Genomic DNA, 23,655 nt, shown 5'->3' with positions numbered 1-23,655 from the left:
TGTTTCTAGACAAGTATCCCAACGAACAGTGCGACGACGCATGGAGCACTACTTACTGCCACCACGCCGACCATTGGTATGGCTTCCCTTGTCGTTGAGCTCCGTGCTGTGGATTGAATTACTTGAAATATACAACAAGCAGTCACAACCAGACTGGTTCTGTATTTCTTCACGTAAATAGACGTGATCCGACAGAGGTGTACTCAGTGAGAAAGACTGCCACTGTAGTGGCACAACAAGGTCTTTTCAGATAAATTACATTTCTGCATACAGCTTGACGTCGGACTCGTCCGCGTGGAACGAACGTTGCCGGATTTCATTCGTCATGTTGTTTCCTGCGCGAACCTGTCATGTAGTATGGAGTGCCATTTGGCACATAATATGGTCACTTCTTGTTAGCGAAGCCGGTTATTTGGATAGCCACCATTACCCTTCAGACCTATTAAGAAGTGTTGGTGTCCCATCGTCGAGGCTTTCAACAAGATACCGGGTGTTGCTAGTGCTGTCCTTAATACAGAGGATAGTGTACTGTTGCCCACGTCAGCACTTTATATCGCAACCACTGTGACTGCTGAGTGAAAGCAACAAGGTATCTGTCTGCCAAGCTTAATTTTACTTAATGGCCAAGTCTGAGTAAAGCCATTCTTGCCATCAGTTCGCTTTTGGCGCTGCTTTTGCAAAATGTGATATGCCCTGTGACTGGAACATAGTACACTTAGAAAGAAGAATCTCCCAAGTAGACAAGTAGAACTGAACGCAGTGTAAATACAGAAACTGTCATATCCATCTGAACTGCCGTTGCATTAGACATTAAAAAGCATAATAAGAACATAGTAAGCACTGCTACTGTCGCATAGTCATTCGACGACTGTTAGGTATCTGTCATGTAAACAAAACCACTGTGAGACAGGTCACGTGGTGGGCAACTGTCTGGCGTACCAAGTCCGAAGCTTAGAGTCTTAAGAGACCACAGTGGACGACGCGAATGCTCGGAGCAGACTAGCTGGTAGCTAGAGATGAGTCTAAGGGTGGTGTCCTCAGAGGCCATAACTGGATGAGGTGAAAGCTTGTGGTTGGTCAGCTGGCTACTCTGGAAGGCAGTGGAGGCAACGTGGTGCGATTTTGGTGGCTGTAACTCGGTCCGTAGTCGGTGATTTCACTGGTTCCGGTTCAATGGCTCGGTCCAAAGTGCTGGAACAGGTGCTTGGAGCGAACTACAGAGTAGATATGACTGGTTTGGTCCCTCAGACTCAATTGCTGGACGTGGTTTCGTGGGTGGGGCTGAACTGGATTTCTGTGGCAGTTCGTTCACATACACCCCGTAGTGGCTGAGGAACACGGCGGGGCCTACTCTCAGGCGCGTGACACGGCAGATCAAGGTAGTGCCGTGATTCTCGCGCCTTCTATTGGCGATGAACATGCCGACTGTCGGCAACGCCGGCGCCGCTATTCACGTCAGCGTCTGCGATCGCTTCCTACGACAAAGAATCGTTGCCGTTGTTACTCTCCTGTATTGTTGTGTTTGTTTTTTTATGACACCCCGCTGTCCGTCCCACGTTGTTCTTGTTGACACCCACACAGCGGGGCGCTGCCAACGAGCCGGCTGGCCCAAGTTTCGCCAACCCGCAGCAACGATCTGTGTTCCTGGTTGACTACATTTGGGGTACACCACTTCGCACGAACGCAGTGTCGTGTGATGGGAGTGTGTGATGCAAAGGACAAAGTTTCTGAGTAGTGAGTTAAACATGAAATCACTGGCTTCACTATTGTCCTAGGGCTTGTTATTTCCTGTCACTATCTTCTAGTGCGCTTTGTGCCAGAATTATCTTGTGCGACCGATTCACTTTTTGAAAGGAATGAAAATTAAGATTTACCATTGACGACGAGTTCCTTATAGACAGCTTAGGTTCTCGCTGTATTACCTACCATAGATTATTTATTTTGCTCAGTTTGTCACTCCTTTGTAAAGAAATGTTTCTGCATATTTCCACTGGCTCAAGTAAAGTACTTACCAAAGTTAACGTTTCATTACTTGATACCTCATATTTCTACATAACATTACTCTACTTTCTCTTTGTATATTTTATGTACAATTTAGCCTTTTTCACTGGCTTGTATTAACAACTATAGCTCCTAGACCAACTAATTAATTGAACCATTTACATTTTTTGGATTTCAAACATAACTGTGAGACAGTAATCTGACAAGAATATGATGAGTGTAATACAGCCAACCGGCTGCAACATTTCACTTTAACCTGGTTTCGACACCATCTATAGGTGCCTTCATCATAAAATCAAAACAATCACTTAAACATATAAAAATAATTTTCTTATAATTTCAAAACTGAAAGGGCGTTTTATTGCGTCAGAGTACTTGTCTGTATCGAAGACATCGCAACAGCCTCATGGTTACATCATGAGATCTACAGACATAAATTTGGCTCTCACAGCCTCGATAAGGCATGGCGTTGAGGGGCCGAATGTGAGGCCCTAAAACATTACAAGGGTAGTTCAAGAGAATGAAATAGAAATCTACAACTTTAATTTCTGTGTAGAAGACATTTCACTATAGGTCACTGTAAGTGTCAGAATATATGGACCGACATCGCTGTGAGTTTTATTTACTGACCATGTCAAGGGTTTATTCTGCGAAAACAGTACGACTGCAATCCCAGCGCCATTTCCGGTTTGCGATGAATAAATCGACATCGGCAAAATAATGGAGGCCATTTGGCGCAGTCGGAAATCAGTTCAAATTGTGTGGTTGCTCCAGGAAACAGTTTAACAAAATAAAAACACCGTGTGACAGGGCAATGTCATAGCCTAGCCTCATGTGTGTTGCCATGAACACAGATGCAAGACTGCAAGCTGACGTCATGTTTTAAAGTACCGGCCCTTGATAGTTTTGCAGCAGCGCTGAACGACTTAGAAGGAATTTTCTAGAGATACAATTAATTTTTGGCTAAATACAACGCCTACAAGATAGAGAAAGATATTATCTGATAAGAAGTTGTAAATTTCTGAAACCGAGAGTGTCATGTAACGCTTTATCAGGAAACGCCATAAAATTTTGAAAAAGAAAAATTAATTTGGTGTTTCTTTGCGCGCAAGTGGAACTTCCTGAGTGTAATAAAGCACTCTTATAAATTTATTTTAGTTGATTTTCGTACATTATGTAACTCGTAAACAATTAAGTCTTTTAAATGTAGATAAAATTTTTATGTGAATAGTAGTGGACACACCTGTATATCTTTTTAAAAGTGAACTCGACAAACCCATGCACAAAGTAGCAAAATTAAAAATGAAATATTGCGTGACATCTAACAGCTCATACTTCGTGCATCCCACTGTATACCTGCTATTTGGTGACAGTATGCCGCTCTAGAAATATTTAATTTGCCAGATGGACATAGACAATAGATGACGGAAAGTAATACTTCCACTTAAAATGTATCAGAATTGTTACTGTCGCTCTACACGGGCTACTAGGAATCAATGTTACTTGGGAACAACCTAGGGATTAAAATGATAAAATATACACTGTCAAATAAGATACTTTGCTTGTACTATTCAAAATCAGTGTCTCGTACAAAGACGTAGTTCCTCGGATTCTCCTCTGAGTTGACTTCAGCCAAGTAACAAGAAATTATTTATGCAGCTGTTATACACATAATATTTACTTATCAAATCAAAATCAAATCATATACTACAACTAACATCGCTGTAAAATGTTCACCGCTGAAGTCAGTATTGCCAGCTTAATAGCTCTTTCACTTGAATAGTATGAAAGTTACGCCAGATGCATGGCTTGAATAAGTTGTGTCTAAGCTTTGTAATCTATAGTTTAACTGCAAAGATGCTTTTCAGGCTACACTTGGCCTTGTCCCCATGTGTCCTACGAACTTCAAGTCACAGTAACAATACTGCTTCTCGATCAAATGATACGTTGTTAGTTATACGGCTGAAGTGTATTTATTGTATAAATCGAAATAAAAGCAACCTTTTAATTCATATAAAACATGTTTAGTAGACAACAGTATAGGCATATTGACACGAGGATGATAGTAACAAAAAGTCGAAAAAATTAAGTTGCGTAAGACAATGCAAGAATAAAAATTGAGTGCTGTGTTATCCCAAGGAATCACAAGGAACATGACAACGTGCGTCGCGTTATATCTAGACAAATAAGTAATACTTTAATGTTGTCGTTCGAGTTCATCCATGTGATGGGAATTAAAAGAGCTGCGAAAATGAGAAGTCTGAATTGATGTAGATTAATCTCCTACTTTGACCGAGATAGCTTCAGTGTGTTAAACTGTTCTTTGTGAAAAGTATCTGAAACGAAGAAGAGCAGTACTTTCCTATTACGGGTGTGATAAGGTCAAGGAAGCCAGATCCCCCTCCATCGCCCCACTTCCCATTCCCAAACCATTCAACGCATCTTACGGTGAATAAAATGCGTTTTGCCTGGTAATATATATAATGACAACCTTAGGCTTCATCATATATTCAAGTACAAAGATATAGAACCGTGATTTATTTTCAAAGAATATTCTACAGAATTTATTTTATTTGCTAGCGATTCATCACGAACATTAACACATTTAGTCACACTATGTAAGCATGGAAGTAGTTGCCAGGGACTAACTGATAAAATCATAACCAAATTCCTTTTAACAAATGGGAATTTTATTCTCTTTAATAATGCCTAAAAGCATTCTTTCAAAGAAACAGATATAAAATTATAGTCAGAAAGCACCCTCTAAATATCAAAATTACAATTTATTGAGAGGCAGGAAGAAACAAGTTTTGACTGTATGAGTTTTCGGGCAGAGAACCTTGCCGCTCCCTTTTGACACGCCCGTAGTTACGACCGCTCACAACAGCCTCTGAAAGACTACACTGGTGCAAATCTGCAACACACCAGATTAGTTTAAACTAAAAGTTTTAACAATTTACACAAGCACACAAACTATGCACCCCGTAGGAGGGATGGAAATGGTACAAAACTCTAACAATTAAAATATTAACCTTGCCACTGAAGGTGCAACTTGATTTTAACTTCTAAGAAAAGTCTTACGGTGAAAGGGTGGCAACATTATATACTAAAATGATCATTTAAATAAAAGCCCATGCAATCTTATATAAAATTCTACAAGGTTTGCCAAACAATAGTTAAGGTGCTCTACAGTACACAGATACCGCCTCTCAAGATCATAGCCAATAATATCAAGGTTTCCAAAGATCAAAACATATTTCAGGTATTAGGTCGTTACACTCCAAGCAATTAATTCGTTAACACACCAAATTCGACAAACATGACAGAGGCACCTACTAACGTACGGTAGATTGATAGGGAGTTTACCGAACAACCCGAACCGCAGGTTGCTCTAACCCGCCCCTATTCCACAAGGGAAAAACGGACCACCCAATTTATAAACAACCTCCTACCTGCGAGAGGGCAAATGGAGAAGAATGGTGGGACGACCCCAAAGCAAAACGGCTGGTGACCTCACCAAGAGAACAAGGAGAATCTAACAAGAGTAAATCAAACAACGTATCACCAGAAACTTCCAGGCAGATTAAAACTGTGTGCCGGACCGAGACTCGAACTCAGGACATTTGCCTGTCGCGGGCAAGTGCTCTACCAACCGAGCTACCCAAGCACGAGTCACGCCCCGTCCTCACAGCTTTACTTCTGCCAGTACCTCGTCTCCTACCTTCCAAACTTAACAGAAGCTCTCCTGCGAACCTTACAGAACTAGCATTCCTGAAAGAAAGGATATTGCGGAGACATGGCTTAGCCACAGCCTGGGGGATGTTTTCAGAATGAGATTTTTTGCAAGTTTCGCAGGAGAGCTTCTGCTAAGTTTGGAAGGTAGGAGACGAGGTACTGGCAGAAGTAAAGCTGTGAGGACGGGGCGTGAGTCGTGCTTGGGTAGCTCAGTTGGTAGAGCATTTGCCCGCGACAGGCAAAGTTCATGAGTTTGAGTCTCGGTCCGGCGCACAGTTTTAACCTGCCAGGAAGTTTCATATCAGTGCACAAACCGCTGCAGAGTGAAACTCTCATTCTGGAAACATATCACCAATCACGTAACTTCTAATAAACTGCGATTGCTCGAGAAGACCTGGCGCAGCACCCCCAAAACGATCTCCCGAACCGTCCGCTGCCAACCGCTTCAACGGACGCAGGAAGGCGCGCCGATCTTCCGTCTCACGGCGTCGCAGCTCGCGCCAGCCAGACTGATGTCATGGGTTGACTCCTGTTGCTCTCTTGTCGACCGCGAAGTCACTACCCCTCGTTATACGCCGCGGCCCACTGGACTCACGTGGCGACTTCACATGCGCCGACGCTCAAGACGGACAGATCATCTTGTGTCTCAGTGCGCGACCGACCAACCGATCGATCCAACCGCCAATGACCATTGCCTGAGCAAACTCGAGCAGACAGGTGGCCTAACGCGCAGACTCAGATGCAGGAACTAAGAATACAGAAGGAGTGGAAAGACTCTCATTTTGCCGGCTTTAAAGGTTGTTCCGAACGACAGACATACTAGCACTCCGAACGATAGACAGACACTAACTACCTAACAAATGCGGAGGAGAGACAGATTAGCAAGCTGGGGACAAGAGACTAACCCAGACTGACCCCACTGGCGAGATTTTGTTTTTTTTCCTTTATTGTTATTTTATACCTGCACATACAACAGGTAGGCTGGCAGCAGCATTCTACGCCGCTCTTCAGCTGTAGAGGAGACAATGATAAAAGACAGCAAGAATACTCAGAAATGACAGAATGGTGGGTAAAAAACAGTAGACATAAAATACAAAACATGGAGCCGTTCACACTCCACGAGAAATCACACCACACGCTGTTGACACGATGCACAAATATTGATGACTGCGATGACACATGGGAACGATGGAGCATGACGGTGATCACTGAACACAAAACACGCTGACACACACACGAGACACTGATGGAGATGATGTCCAGCACGCGACTGTCCACGTAACGTGTGCGAGTCCAGGGACCTGCCAAGAGGGGAAGAAGGGTGATGGGGAGGGAGAGGGGAGAGCAAAGATGCCAATGGCAGAGGAGAGGGTTGGAGGAGTAGAGGGATGGGGGTAGGGGAAGCCCGGGGGAGGAGTGGTGAGAAGGGGAGGAGGGAGGGAAGGGGGATAGAAGTGAGAGAGGGTGCCTAAAGAAAACAAACACAGGAAGAGGAAGGGAGGATCAAAGTTGGTAGGAGGAGTAGATGGAGGGGAGGATGACATCATCAGGGAGGGAGAGCTGGCAGAAGCCACCTTGGGAGAGGGTGTGGAGAGTTGAGAGATGGAGAGCAGGTGGGACATGGAAGTACAGGCACGGCAGCGGACGGGGGTGGGAGAGGATGGGAGAGACCAGTGGGTGAGGAGGATCGAGTTTGCGGGAGGTGTAGAGGTTCCGTGTCCATTTGAGGAAAAGGAGGAGGTGGGGGAAGGGAATTATGTCGTACAGGATCCGCGTGGGAGAGGCGAGGCGAAGAGCATGGCGTTCCAGGATCTGAAGGGATTTGTAAAAAGTAGGGGGAGTGGAGATCCAGGCAGTGTGGGCATAGCAAAGGATAGGGCGAATGAGGGATTTATAGGTATGGAGGATGGTAGAGGGGTCCAGACCCCAAGTTCGGCCGGAGAGGAGTTTGAGGAAACAGAGGCGGGAGCATGCCTTGGCTTGGATCGTCCGGAGGTGGGGGGTCCAGGAGAGGCGACGGTCAAGGGTGACACCAAGGTACTTAAGTGTAGGGGTGAGGGCGATAGGACGGCCATAGATCGTGATGTAGGAATCGAGGAGGCGGAAGGAAGGAGTGATTTTGCCTACTATGATCGCCTGGGATTTGGCAGGATTGACCTTAAGCAACCACTGGTTGCACCAAATGGTGAACCGGTCAGGATGGGATTGGAGAAGGTGTTGGGAGCGCTGCAGGATGGGGGCAAGGGCAAGGAAGGCAGTGGCATCAGCGTACTGGAGAAGGTGAATGGGGGGTGAAGGCGGCGACGAGTCCGTCGTATCCAAGAGGTACAGAAGAGGGGAAAGGACAGAACCCTGGGGCACACCGGCAGAGGGGGGAAAAAGGTGTAGGAATCCATGTTGTGGATGGTGACGTAGGAAGGACGGTCGGAAAGAAAGGTGCCGATCAGACGGACATACTTAATACGAAGGGTGAAGGTTTGGAGCTTGAAGAGGAGACTGGAATGCCACACGCAGTCATAGGCTCATTCAAGGTCAAGGTAGAGGAAGATTGCGGAATGACGGGAGTTAAGCTGTTCAGAGAGGAGATGAGTGAGGTGAAGGAGAAGGTCATCGGAAGAGAAGGACGGCCGAAAGCCACACTGGGTAACGAGAAGGAGGCGGTTCTGGTGGAGATGCTGGTGGATGCATCGGGTGAGGATGGATTCCAGGACCTTGCTGAAGACTGAGGTAAGGCTGATGGGACGGTAGTAGGAGACAGTGGATGGCGGTTTACCGGGTTTAAGGAACATCAGGATATGGGAGGTTGTCCACAGGTCGGGGTAATAGCCGGTGGACAGGACTACATTGTAGAACCTGGCCAGGGTGGAGAGGAAAGAGGCAGGAGCTTCACGAAGGTGACGATAGGCGACACGATCGTGACCATGAGCAGTGTTGCGTTTCGTGCGGAGTGTAGCGATGAGATCCTGTGTAGTGATTGGGGCATTGAGTCCTGTGTGTGCAATGTTGTCCAAGTACTGGAAACCAGGTGCGAGGGGAGGGACAGAGGTGTCAGTTCGATCGCGGACATCTGGGAAGAAGGAGTAAACAAACTGGAGATCATCAGGAATGGTAAAGAGATCGGAGAGGAGGCAAAGTGATTGGCCTTACTAATGGCGTCAGGGAAGGGTTGGTTGTCATGAAGTAGAGGATACTAGGGGGAGAGGGCTTAGGTCCAGTAAGGCGGCGGAAGGCAGACCGGTACTTGGACGAGTTGATAGGAAGGGTAGCGTTTAAACGGGTGCATGTCTGTCGCCAGGCCTGTCGTTTCTTAGCCGCGAGCAAGTTACGGATGTGTCTCTGGACTTGCTGGTGGCGTCCAGGTCACACGTGCAGAGGAATGTAAGGTAGGGACGGCGGGATTCACGGAGGAGGAGGACGGCCTGTGGGGGTAAGGTAGGATGGTGGGGATGGATGGTGATTGAAGGGACGTGGGCCTCCACGGCCTCAGACAAGATCTGCTGGAGAAAGGAGGTGGCATGGGTAACATCGTCAGAGTGGTGGTGGGTGAAGGGGTGGACTTCGACCTGGGTTGAGAGGGTATCCTGGTAGGCATTCCAGTCGACACGGGAATAATCATGAACATACTTTGGGGGAGGGTCATGACGGGGGTCGGGGTGGGGGCGACGACCGACTGAAACGGTGACGAGGACAGGGAGATGGTCACTACCAATGGGGTCCAGGAGATCCATAGTTATGTGGCCAAGGAGGTTAGGGGAGGAGAGGACGACATAAGGAGTGAAGTTGGATTCCGGGTGGGCGTGCTGGGGAATGGGGACGAGGTCGCCTGAGAGGGAGGAGAGGAACTGATGCCACCCCCGTAACTGGGCCGTGGAACGACTATGGATGTTGAGGTCGGTGGCGATCATGTAGGAGGAGGAGGTACGGTCAATGTGGGAGAGGAAGTCAAAAGGAATAGGGGTGTTAGGGCAGTCATAGAAGGTGGCACAGGTGATGGTAAGGCCAGGAAAGAAGAGACTAAGGATCAGGTGTTCGTTGGGGTTGGGAAGGAGAGGTTGGAGCCGAACTGGGATTTGGCGGTGGTGACCAATGGCAACTCCGCCACGCGCAATCGGGAAGGGATTACTGGAGTGGTGAAGGAGGTAGGGCAAAGTGTGGAGGGTGTGGTGGGGCTGAAGAAAGGTTTCATTGAGGAGGAAGGCATCCACATGGTGGGTGGCAAGGGGTTCTTGTTGGCAGGAAGCGAATGGATGTTGTTGAACAGGATACAGTGCTGTCGCACAATGACAAGGATTTAGATGAGGGTGTCGAGACGGAAGAAGGCGAAATGGGCCTGGTTGTGGGGGGTAGGTGGCATACATTTTTATGTGAAAGACGGAACAGGCGGCGAGGGATATCTGTTGGAGGGTATGAGGGCGCTGGAAAGGGTGGACATTTTGCAGTACAATGGTGAGGAACCTGATGATGTCCTCAGCGGTGGGAGGGTGACAAAGGGAATTGCCAGGAGGGGTGGGGGCGTCCAGAGGGCGGACAGGGACAGCGAGTTCAGGAGTGGTCGGAGTGGGTTGGGCCATACATTTTTGGGGGTAGGTGGGATGTGGGAGATTGCAGGTATTAGAGGAGGGAGGTGACTGAAGGTTAGGGCACTGCCGGAGGAAGTGCGCTTGCTTACAATGCAGGCAGGTGGGGGCCTCGCGGCACTCTGCTGTTGTGTGTGCATTGTAGCACAGACAACTCTGGCAGTGGAGGGATTGAGGAGGGGAATGGGAGGGGTCGACCATGTATCTCTGGTGGAAGAGGAGGGCACCCTCCTTCAGAAGGCGGTCAATGGAGGGGTCGTCCTCTGAGGAAACCCGCATAAGGCAGGTGGGGCCGGTGGAGTTAAAGATGCGGTGGACCGCCCGCACCTCCAGCGAGGGATGCGCCTTGAGCTCCGCCAACACCTCCTCCTCCGAGATCGTCGGACTAAGCCGAGTGATCACGGCGGTGAGGGTCAGCGGGCGATGCGGGGATGGTGTTGGCGGGTAGGAGACGAGGAAAGAGCGTTAGGGCCAAAATGAGTGATGGGGATGCGGGAGAGGATGTATGGAGGGTGAGGCTGAGGGAGGAGATGAGAACTGAGTCTCTTCAGGGAGTGAGGAGGGAGATGGGATCTCCAGAAAAGTGTTGGCAGAGAAGGAGTGAGAGGTTCCAGGCCTCGAGGAGGGAAGGATCGGGATGAGAGAGGACGTATTTGTAGGAAGAGGGAGGGCAGGAGGAGGAGGGGGCGGAGGGAGCAGGGCCAGGTGGGGAGACATCTATGGCATCCTGGGGGGGGGGAAGGAGAATAGGGTGGGGCCTTTTTCGGAGCGGAGGAGGTGGTGGTGCCACTAGGGCGTTTAAGTGCGGCGGAAGGGTGAGTGGTGACATGAGGGACGAGAGCTAAAGGGAGGCGGCGGGAACTGGCAGGTCCTGGCGTGGACGCAGTAGTCAGCGCCGGAGACGGTGATGGTGAAGGCGACGGCGACGGCGATGACGGTGATGGCGAAGGCCATGGGGAGAGCTGGGCATGGGCAGTGGCGTGTCACCACCACCCTAGCTGGAGCTCCAGTGACAGGCTGGGGGAGTGGGGGAAAGGATCAGTGGTAGAGGAGAGGGAGGAAGAATCTGGGGAGGGGGCGACAAAGAGCGAAGGAGAAGGGAGAGTTAGAAGAGGAGGGATGGAAAGAGGGGGGGGGCGACTGGGCACACCATGTAATGGTGGTGGTGGCGGCGGCAGAGGACGAAGTATACACTATGGCACTGGTGGTAGTAGTGGCAGTGGTAGTGGGGGCTGACATGACGACAGAGAAGAACTAAAACAGTACAGGACGAAAAAGAGAGGGTAAGACTGGGGACGGACGAAGACAGACGAAGACGGACGAAGACGGACGAAGACAGATGAAGACAGACGAAGACGAGGACCAGAGTCCCACGCTGCTGGCGCTGGTGACGGCTGGCAGGAACGCCGCAGCTGCTGCTGCCACGGACAGGGCCGTGCCGCTGCTGCTGCTGACTGGACCGCTGCTGCTGGCTGGCTGGACTGCTGCTGCTGCTGCTGGCTGGACCGCTGCTGGCTTCTGGTTGGGACCGTTGCTGCTGGCTGGCTGGCTGACTGGACCGCTGTGACCGCTGCTACCGCTGCTGCTGTTGCTGCTGCTGCTGCTCGGCTGGATCGTTGCTGGCTGGCTGGCACCTGCAACCCTAACACTTCGATTATTGACAGGCACGAATCGAAGGGCGGTACTCATTGCGAGGTACCGCCGGAGATGCCGACTGGCGAGCTCATAGCGCCCCGTAAATGCACGTGAACAGGCAACCTTTTCCCTTTCCCACCAGAGGGAGACACCAAAGCTGCGACTGCCACAGCGGCGCCACCACCTGCAACGGAGGGCGACTACTTCACACTACGTGCTGAACGTGGTTTTATAATCGGCGCACAAGCGATGGGACATAGCATCTACGAGTTACCCATGGAATGGTGATTTTCCCGTGCGATCACTTCACGAGTATACCGTGAACATCAGGAATATGGTAAAACTTCAAATCTCCAACATCGCTGCGGCCATAAAAAGATCCTGCAAGAACGGGTCCAACAACGACTCAAGACAATCTTTCAACTTGACAGAAATGCTACACTTCCTCAAATCGCTGCAGATTTCAGTGCTCGGCCATCAACAAGTGTCAGCATTCGAACCATTCAACGAAACATCATCGATATGGGTTTTCGGAGCCAAAGGCAATCTCGTGTACCCTTGATGAATGCACAGCACAAAGCTTTGCGCCTCTCCTGGACCCATCAACATCGACATTGGACTGGTGACGATTGGAAACTGGTTGTCTGGTCGGACGGGTTTTGCTTCAATTTGTATAGAGCGGATGGACGTGTACGGGTATGGAGAAAATCTCATGAATCCATGGAACCTGCATTTCAGCAGGGGACTGTTCAAGTTGGCAGAAGGTCTGTAATGATATGGGGCGTGTGTAGCTGGAGTAATATGGGATCCCTGATACGTCTAGATACGACTGTGACGGGTGACACGTACGTTAGCATGCTGTCTGATCACCTGCAGCCATTCATGTCCATTGTGCATTCCAACGAGCTTGGGCAATTCCAGCAGAACAATGAGCACCCCACAAGTCCAGAATTGCTACAGAGTGGCTCCGCGAGCACTCTTATGTGGTTAAACACCCCAAAAATGAACATTATTGAGCATATCTGGATTGCCTTACAACGTGCTGTTGAGAAGAGATCTCCACCTCCTTGTACTCTTACGGATTTATGGACAGCCTTGCATGCAATTCCCTCCAGCTTCACTTCAGACATTAGTCGAGTTCATGCCACGATGAGTGCTCGCGAGGGTTCTACACGACATTAGGCACGTTACTACTTTCTTTGGCTGTTCAGTACATAAGTCAATTGCACAATATAGCAAATCATGAACAGTTACAGGCTGTTGGCAACACTGCGTCTTATACTACCACAGACGCAATTCTTGCGTTATTAGAAACAGTCAGTGGTGTGTTTGCTGTTTACATTTTAGTACAAAATTCATGAGAACCACACGGAGTCCCCAGGGATATTGCGACCACCTTCGAGGGTCTGTAGAGGGTGTTTTGAGCAATAAATCTAGGACAAGAACTAGTGTCGGGAAACGTCATTCAACGACGCTACAGAGCGTGGAAGTCACAATCACAGGCACCTTCCACAAAGATATCTCTTCGGCAGCAAACGTGACTTTGTACGCCGACAGACCATAGACGGAATGTCTCGCAGTATTGTTTGTTATTCAGTGATCGCGACTGATTGCCACGATTACTAGTAGAGGAGACTGATCTACCCCTGCGCAGAGAGATCTTGTCTTCCACCACTGCGACGCTCTGTTGCCACGACGCATGGCAATTTTTGACATGGGTTTCCATCCAGAGTTTTTTTTCCTAGATCCCTCTAAAACCTCGTGTCCGAAAACAGCGGAGGATTACACGATCGTCTGGTATAACTTTTATGCCACGTCCATCAACCTGTTTTGGTTTACATTTGTAAGGGGCTTAATAATACTTTTCCCAGTGACCTTGCACCACTTTTCTAAAAAGTCCCGGGCTTACAGCAGACGTCAGCGCAGTAACTATGGTGGAAAGTTGAACTAACAGCCGTAAACGAAAGTTGTGAGCAGGCAGGGTTCAGTATTGGATGTACCATCGTAGCGTGTCAGCCTTGTCGCGTCACACATCGCAATGGAGCAACATCTCTAAATCAAGTATTCCTTGTTTCAAAAAGTCACCACAGTTCATGAGACTTGCTGTTATCAATACCTACCTGGCAAAAGATGACAAAGTGCACAGACTCACATGAAGTTAGTGATATTGTATGTATACAGAGAAGGGCAGCGCGAATGGTCGCAGGTTTGTTTAATCCATGGGAGAGTATCACAGAGATACTGAAGGAACTGAAATAGGAGACTCTTCAAGACAGACGTAAACTATTCCGAGAAAGTTTATTAGTAAAGTTTCAAGAACGGCCTTAAATGATTACTCTAGGTATATGTTACAAGCCTCTACTTATCGCTCACACAGGGATCCTAATAATAAGATTAGAATAAATTCGCTTGCCGCAGTGGCCGAGCGGTTCTAGGCGCTTCAGTCTGCAACCGAGCGACCGCTACGGTCGCAGGTTCGAATCCTGCATCGGCCATGGATGTTTGTGTTGTCCTTAGGTTAGGTAGGTTTAAGTAGTTCTATGGGACTGACGACCTCAGATGTTAAGTTCCACAGTGCTCAGAGGCATTTGAACTATTTTTGAGAATAATTTCTCCATGCACAGAGGCATTCAAACAATCGTTCTTCCAGTGTTCCCCACGTGTGTGGAACAGGAATAAGTGTTAGAATGGGACGTACCGACTGCCGTGCACCTCACGGTGGTTTGCAGAGTGTAGATGTAGATATAGATGTAGAAGTAGAAGGGTCAACGTGTTGGCGACATAACCGAAATTCAGGCCAATGTTACGAGTTGACCACATACTAAGGAAAGACTTTTTTGGCAATTTCACGTGAATGTATGACCGTGACCATGTACAACACCTGAAACATTGCTGCTACCATTTTAGCATTTCGTTCTTTCTTTCCGTTAATCTTAGAACTGTGCGGTGAGAATCTGTGATGCTCATGAAGTCTATAGAAAACTTATACATCAACTATTTTCTAATAAATTCGACTACCGTGATACTATTCTAATTATCTGTTGAATTTCATGGGTAATGGGTTGCAAGTGCAACATAGATAACTAGCTATCACCAGTAGATATCTTAAAACCCATGTCAGCTACGATTCGATTCGAAACAATGTATTTCTGACAAGGCCATAATTATGCCCTCAATTTTCCGACTTCTTTTATACCAGAGACATTGTAATAGTTCTACGCGTGATTATACCTGAGAGTGAATCCACGACCAACAGTCAGTTATTAGTTTCCTTAATACATTAAATTATACTACCATTTATTTGCAAGACAGGAGTACATGTAGTTCACTACGACATGTTACAGGACAGAGCTTCATTATACAAATCGTTTCCACCCAATACATAGTGTTCTACGTTGGTCGTGGTTCGTCATTCTGATTCCATCAGTTATCAGTGAGATCGTTGTATTACAGAGACAGAAAATCGTGTGCAAGTGTGATACATTTTGATTATATCTGTAATCAGACTGATTGTGGTAATGCAGACCACGGAAAATCGTGTGCAAATATGATGCTGTTTGTCAGTTAATAACGAATTAATTAATACAGGCACAGTAAATAACCAGTTATTTTGTAGTACTCATCCTCGAAAGAGTTTGATACCAGAAACAAGCTACACATATAACATGCAAGAACCAAAAGAACCTACTTACTTGAAACTGCTTTATTTGACCTTCCTAATGCTACGGATATAATATGCAAATCTGAGCTATACATCTTCCTTGTTGTTAAAACTATTATTTTCAAGATCGTATCACTTTCCTCCTGTAAGTAAACTGTATCCAATGATGTATTGGTCAGTTTTATACTTACAACACATTAAAATTTATTCCTGGTTTTTGCATGGAGTAGAACTGTGGTCAGTATGACTCCAGTCTAAATTGTCTTCATGTTCTTGAATGTATCGTTATGAAAATAGAATGACACTTGTTTTGTTGAAAAAGTTTGATACAAAGCACCTTAGACTATGAAAATAACTATTTCCACTTATTTTGTACCCACTATTAGAGTTTATTGCCTCGGTTGTGTTTTGCCTCAGAGGCTAGAGTTTCGCCTCAGCTTGTCGTAGAATTACGTTGTGAATCGAGAACATGTGAGTAGTTCTGAAATACAAGGAATTTTGAATGAAGAGGAGAAATTAAGTATCTTCCGATGGTGATGGAGAGATCGATGCTATTATTTCTGAAGGCAATGAATCAGCTGTAGATCGCGCTGATGATGTCGGAGATTCGAAAACAACTGTTGCTGAAGGTGATGACGTCTCAAGTATATAAAAGAAAGTATATTTCATCAATCATTCGTTTAAAACAGCAGTAATAGTAATAATAATAATAATATGTAAGTAAATGTATAAAATATTAATCCCATTGTTTTGAGGGCCAGGAATGGAAAAGAAACATGGGGAAACAATCCTGTTTAGATGACACGAGAGGCAGCCAGCGCGGAACGGATTGAAGACAGCTCCAGGGCCAAACAGGCAAATGTAAATACTGTGGAGCCAGTGTCTGAATTATTTATGAAGCCCAGAATTTTCCAGAAGAGTTTGAAGTGAATGAACAAAGAATGTGGCATTACTACTGGGAGAAATGGGTAGCTGTTCAGAGAATAATTTGAGTGCTTTCTTGGCTGCTTATACTTGCAAGAGGCCGCAAAGGTCACAGCGAGGGCATAGTGAATTTATGAAACAAAGAACATGGCGGACCTGTCTTCAATAGTTGTATGAGTAGAAGTCACTTTACAAATTCAAAGCTGGCCATTGTGGCCGAGCGGTTCTAGGCGCTTCAGTCTGGAACCGCGAGACCGCTACGGTCGCAGGTTCGAATTCTGCCTCGGACATGGATGTGTGTGATGTCCTTGGATTAGTTAGGTTTAAGTAGTTCCAAGTTTTAGGGGACTGATGACCTCAGAAGTCTCATAGTGCTCAGAGCCATTTGAATTGTTGAACAAATTCAAATCCGAGATGCACAGCAGCATCGATAAGATCGCAGCCCTGATCAATCAGCTCCTGTAAGGGACATATTTCAACAGTGGGTAACCACAGTGAACGATAGTTCAATAAAAGGAATATTACAGTTGATGAACAACTGGTCAATTTTAGGAACAGGTTTCCTTCTCGCCAGTATATCCTCTCAAAACACGTTAAGTATGATTTTAAGATATAGGCTGCACGTGACACCGCTAATTATTATGTCACAAACCTGCAAGTGTACGAAGGAAAGCGTGAAGACCAGCCTAGAGAAATCAGCCGGAGTAGAAGCGTAATGTTGAATGCGACAACAAATATATCCAGGAGAAGTAGAAATGTCAGAACAGATAATTTCTTCACGAGTTGGTAGTTGGCTAAGGAACTGGAATGAAAAACGATGACTCTGCTTGGAACAATAAGAACAATTTGTTGTTAATTACCTGCATAATTTCTCGTAGGAAGAGGAAGAAATGCAGCTTCAAGTTTCTTCATATTCCAGGAATAAGCCACTAGAGTTTCCTAATGTCCCGAAAAGAGGACGATAGTGATATGGCTGAAACTAAGTATTTCAAACAGATAACAGGAGTAGGGAAAACAGCCAAACCTATCACAAACTAAGAATATAATGCAAGTAAGTCAAGCGTATACACAATGAACAAGTTGGACAGGACCTACAATATATATATTATAAGAAAATTGTCCACGGTTATTTTCTATAATATTTTGGATATTAGTCTCTTCTGTGCTTTCATAATTCGGCTGGATTTAAATCCAGATTGTAACAAAGAACAGGGAACATGTGTAGTATAGGAAACAGATTTACTCTTTATCTTCATCCTCCTTCTCCTCATCCTCTTCCTCCTCCTCCTCCTTCAGGAAAGGTGCAAAGGGGTGTAAGATGGATGCTGCTCCCTATGCGAATGTCCTGGGAATAGAGAACACCCAGAAAAGTGCATAAAATGTTTTTCTTCTGCCTGTAAACAACTGATTTGTTTTAAATAGAAGGATGTTTAAGATAAAGGTCGCAGAATACATCTTAAGTGGTTTACACACATAGTTTCCATGTTTTCAATTAAATAATTTATCTTTTCTTCTGAATTCATTAAAATCAATGAAATACGGCAAATACATCGCGTGGAAATCACTAGAGGTCAATATGAGCCTAGTAGTGCTGAGCGAAACCAAAACGATCTTGTAGAAAGAGGATTAAAACTGAAACTACTTATTTAAGTTGCAGTCTGCATCCTCACACAATTGCATGTGCAAAATGCCTTTTGATTGCGAACGTGCTCCTTCTAAACAGACTTAATTCAGGGAGAAAAAGAGTTTTGTTTTTGCTCTCATATGAACCAGATATTAACTGCAACAGCCGCACGATATATTATTTTTCTCATTAATTTTAGGTTGGCAACATTCTAATCCTTTTTGTGCTCACCACAAATATGGTTTTCTTCTTTTCCTTTACGGTATAAATGTTCAAGTGTTGGGCTGGGTCTCTTTAAACCAATGATCTGAGATTCAAAAAATAACTACTTCTGAAGCAATGAATCAATGAAATTACAAACCAGAGCAAAGCAATCGAGAATGAAGTAAAATATTTCTTACTATTCGTGCATTTCTGACGTTTCCAATATGTGTTTTAAATGTGGCTTAAAAGTGCTGGAGGAAGACAGGTTTGTTAAACCTTAAATCCTACACTTGAAAGCCCATCGTACGTGACGCGGTTGAAACTTAGAAGATAGGACATCAGAAAATTTCAGCACTTACATCAACAAAACATTGGACTCATTCTAAATAGTAATCGATTCCGGTTTGTACGTTACACTATTACCAACATGTAATTTCTTAAGTGAACACTTTTCGACATAATTGAGACATGTTCCCGCTTTGACTGATAACAAGCTTCCTTATTAGCTGCTTTGCAGTAAACTGCACCCTGTGTCGACTCGTGGTACAGATGAGATATTGCTAATAAGCACTTACATTGTATGTTAACGGAGGCACATGGCAACAACTCGCCAGAGGTAATCAGAGCTGGCATCCAATTATTCATTGAGGTGTTAGTATCTTTGAAGAGAAATGTGGCGCATGTGAAGTCAGGGGAAACTTTGACAACTTCAAGGTGATCATCCCCCAGCCATTAACGCGTACTGAGTATCGCTGAAAGTTTCACTCCGAAATATGACGTTAAGCGCATATGGACCTTACATAGAAATTAAACTGAGGAAAAAATGCAAAACATTAACACTCGGAAACGATTAAACAGCTTACGATTATGGAATGTAAATAATAGAACCGAACTATTGCGTCTTATATTAGTTGCTTTTTCATTTATTTACAATACGTTCTATATCTACACATATACATAGTCATAAGAGGCACAGCATGTAGAAGACGCTGCTTCTCGTAGTATTATAACGACAAAACACAAAAATCATTAGAAAACAAGACATAATATAATTTTTAACTGTACTGGCACTGCTTGTTAAGTGACAGAAGAAGAAATCTCTCTCGATTTAAACGATATAGTGGGTTCAGTGTTAGTCATAGTTTGACAGGGCGCATTGTACAGATATCTTTTCTTCGGAATGCCTAATATGATTGTTATAAGTGGAATACGAATGTTCAGATTAGTGTCCACTGTCTTTGAAGCTAGAATAATATCATTCGATATTCGTGAGAATGTAATTCATAGAACGTCGAAGAAAGCGAACGTTTATAAATGAGAGAACTGTTGCGTAATCAGACCGAGGGATACGCACTGCTTAGGAGAAATATAGAAGAAGGTAAAAGAAAATTAAGAATATGTTAGATGATAGACAGTTTACCGTAGGAATGGTCAGAGAGAGACAGTTTCGATGTTACGTTTGACAATGAAAACAAGATTTGAGAAAAATTAAGACGTTTTGACCAAGAAACAATGTTCGTCAATGTAAAGTGAAATCTTCAGAATAACAAGTACTGTCTATAGGAAGAGTAGTATATAATATATGAAAGAGCCAAGAGGGAACAGTACGATATATGTGGAGAATAGATCAAATTAAAAACGCCCCAAGGTGGAAATGCAGTCTTTGTTCTCTAATGTTCCTCTGGATGCCAAGGAAGCAATGGAGAAAACGACAGAAAAGTTTAGATGCGATAAAAAAATTGATGTTGAGTTTACGTTAATGATAAGATCGTTGATGTCACAGCTATAATGCAGCATAATGAGTAAGACTTAGTGGGCGTGTTGAATGAAATTAACGCATAGAGCAGAATAAGAATTGATACTAAACCAAAAAAGACTATAGCATTGAGAGACAGCGTACGAACCTGATATCCAAACTTGAGATCACGTAGTACATGAAATGATAAAATCCTGATACCATGGACAATAAATAACGCTTGATAGGTGAAGGGATGAGGGCATGATAAGCTGGTTAGCGCAGGCATCGCCAGAGGAGGTCTACAGATGTCGCACATAGGCTTCAAATTGAGAAAGCAATTTCAGGGAAAACCCATTAGGCACAGCATTTTATAGAAATGTATTGTTCTATTCATTTATTATATTTATTTTCTATATATATTATATTTATGCCCTTAATAACCGAGAAAGTTCTTTATGAGTGCCAAATTGAGATGTAGAGGCGAAGTAGTGTCGGTTCACACGAGACTAATATTTTAGTTACAGTAGGATCCACAGCTACCATAAATTTCTTGAATGATGACAGTTTGCTCACTTGCTATTATCGTTAGGACTAAACCCTTCCTGCATAATGCGTTGTTCACTGCTCCGTAATTTCAGCCATGTAGCCATTCTGAATGATAGAATATAACAAAATAAAAGTGAAAATATTCGGGTTATAGTCAGTGTACTTGTCTACAAAGCAAAGAGAGGTTGGCCATACATTAGAGTTTTAGGCATAACATCAGGTGTTACGAAAACAATAATTACACAGCATGACCATGCTGTCACAAGTGTGACGTAATATACTGAACCATGACCATACTGTCACAAGTGTAACATAGCATAGTGAACCATGACAATGCTGTCACACGTGTGACGTAGTATACTGATCCATGACCAAGCTGTCACACGTGTAACATAGTATACTGAACCATGACCATGCTGTGTAATTATTGTTTTTGTAACACATGAATTTACGCCTATAACTCTAATGTGTGTCCAACACTTTGCTATGTACACAAGTACACTAACTAGAGCAGTGGTAGGACTTTGGCGACGAAAAGTAAATGTTACGGATTATGTGAATTCACTGCATTTATTCTGAAGCAGCTTAGCGCTCGCTAATTCGCTCATTTAGGCTGTATTATCTGCACAGACATTTCTTTGTTTTCCTGCAACTGAATTTTTATGTTACAAATTGTAACATCTGAAGTTTGCGAGTTAATTGAGGCCATAGTAGAATGGGCATTTCAAAATAAGCTTCTGATTAAGAAGTGATTTTTGCAGGTAGAGTCGAAGATCTTAATCCTGCATTCTGAGTTCTTGTAGTGATATTTCCATAGATACTTTCATCCTCTATCACATATTTATTTTGAAACCAATTAGTAATGTTCGTAGATGTAGCTTTAAAAATGTTTTAATGTAAGGAAATATTTCATAAAAATTTCCGTGCCCTATTTCAGCCCCCTAAGGTTGAATTATCCAAAACAATGAAACACTTACTTTTTAATTTCTAACTGAGAAGCCAAATATCTTTTTCCATAAGTGTAGCTTTAAAACTTCTTTATTAAGACTTCACTAATGATTTATTTTCCAAAATACGTCACCACTAATGCGTTCCTTGATGACTGAACTCCCAAAATTGCTGAGGCACGTACTTTAATTTCTGACAGAGATTTCAAATACCAGTTTTTGTAGTTCTAGCTTCAAAATGCCCTTAATAGCGACAAATTTTCAAAAAACTTTTCGTCTCTACTTCAGCTCCTTAGGGGGATGGAATTTCAAACGATCCCTTATTAAAATGCCTACAGTATAAGATCAACTTCCTGTCCAAATTTGTGTCCTTTGTGGCTTGGGCTCGATGGTGATGAATCAATGAATCTGCCACGCCTTATTTCACCGCCTTAGGGGTTGAATTTCCAAAAAAAAAAGACGTTGTATTATTTTCAGAGAGTTACTTTCCAAAATTCTTCCATAATGAAAAATTTTCCTAAAAACTTTCCTGCCTTACTTCAGCCCCTTAGGGATTGAAATTCCACAAACACTGAGGCACGTATTTTTATTACTAACCAAGAAAATATCAGTTTTCATATATGTAGCTTTAAAAATACTTTGGAAGTCGTTTAATAATGATTTTTTTACAAAAAAAAATCACTCACTGTTTCACTCCCATAGAGGTTAAATTTCCAGAAATGCTGCAACATGCATTCCTTTATTTCGGACCGAGAAACCAAATACCGATTTTTGTAGTTCTATCTTCAAAATTGCATTAGTAGGAACATTTTTCAAACAACATTTCATCTCCTATTTCATGTCCTTAAGGGTGGGATTTCGAAAAATCCATTCTTAAGGGAGACCTACACTTTAAGATCAACAACCTTTTGAGATTTTGGAGCTTCTATCCTTAGTGGTTTGGGCTGAGCGATAATGAGTCTGTGAGTGAGTCTGTCAGTCGGGACATTGCATATTATATATAAAAAGATCAGTATACAGCTCACATTCGTTTTAAAAGTGTTTCGAAACAGTCACTGTAGTCCATTATTGGGACTGCATTTAGTACTGCAGTGAAAGTTCCTTAGATGTCGTTAAGTGCGTCGTAAAGGTGTCCTTTCATTGTCAACATAAATTTGAGGAACACCCCTGAGTCGGCTGGTACAAAATCCGGTGACTATAGAGGGTGATCCAGGACTGTGATCCGTTTGCTGGCCAAACACTCGCCAACAGTGTTTGCTTTGTGGGTGTAGACGTCGTGGAGGAGCGACCACGTGCCTGCTTCTCGTCATTCAGATCGAATTCGACGAATTCTCGCCCAAAAACGCAAAACTTAACACAAGTCTTGATGCTGAATCACTGGTCAGCCGACATTTTCCGACAAGTGTCAGATACGTACTGCTGCATTAGTGGCCAGGACGCTTCTACAGCGACGATTGCACTCTGACCTTCTACAGGGCTGTTGTTGAAACTTCACGTATCTTAACGCCCTATCTCGCCACGAGGAGGCATTGCAGTTTGAAATTTCACACATGTAGCCCTTACTGAACTGTGACACACTGGGTACACCCCAAGAATGTTCATTTAGTAGATTCTACTCTACTGCTACCTAGTTGTGAATGGAATTAAATAAAGTGATGGTTTAATCTTAACAGTTGCAGCCAGCGCGGCAAACTGATATAATTCAAGGAACATACCAAACTACTCAGAGGAGTGATGACCTTATACGAAATGTTATATAGAACATCCTGGCCGTAAGCACGGCTGTGCTAGTATTAGTCGCAGGAAAGGGGAATTTTGTTAAAAATTCAGTAAAGGCGCGGTGGTTGGGCGATGAAGTCTGGGCCCACTGGCAGTGTGTGGTAATGATTGGCAGCCAGTAGGCAAGGCAGAGCAAATATGGCGCGGAGCTGCAGCGGCGTATTGCACGTACGATTTGTTTGGTATGGAGCAGCAGCGAGGCAGGGAACTGCAGCGGTGCTTTAAGTTATTGCGATGTATGAGGCGAGTCTGTAGGTCAGAGTCGGGAGTGGTGATGTGTGAGT

This window comes from Schistocerca americana, chromosome 3 (assembly GCF_021461395.2).
Source record: "Schistocerca americana isolate TAMUIC-IGC-003095 chromosome 3, iqSchAmer2.1, whole genome shotgun sequence".
Taxonomy (NCBI): domain Eukaryota; kingdom Metazoa; phylum Arthropoda; class Insecta; order Orthoptera; family Acrididae; genus Schistocerca; species Schistocerca americana.
The sequence above is the reverse complement of the archived record's forward strand: the minus strand, read 5'-3'. Positions refer to the sequence as shown.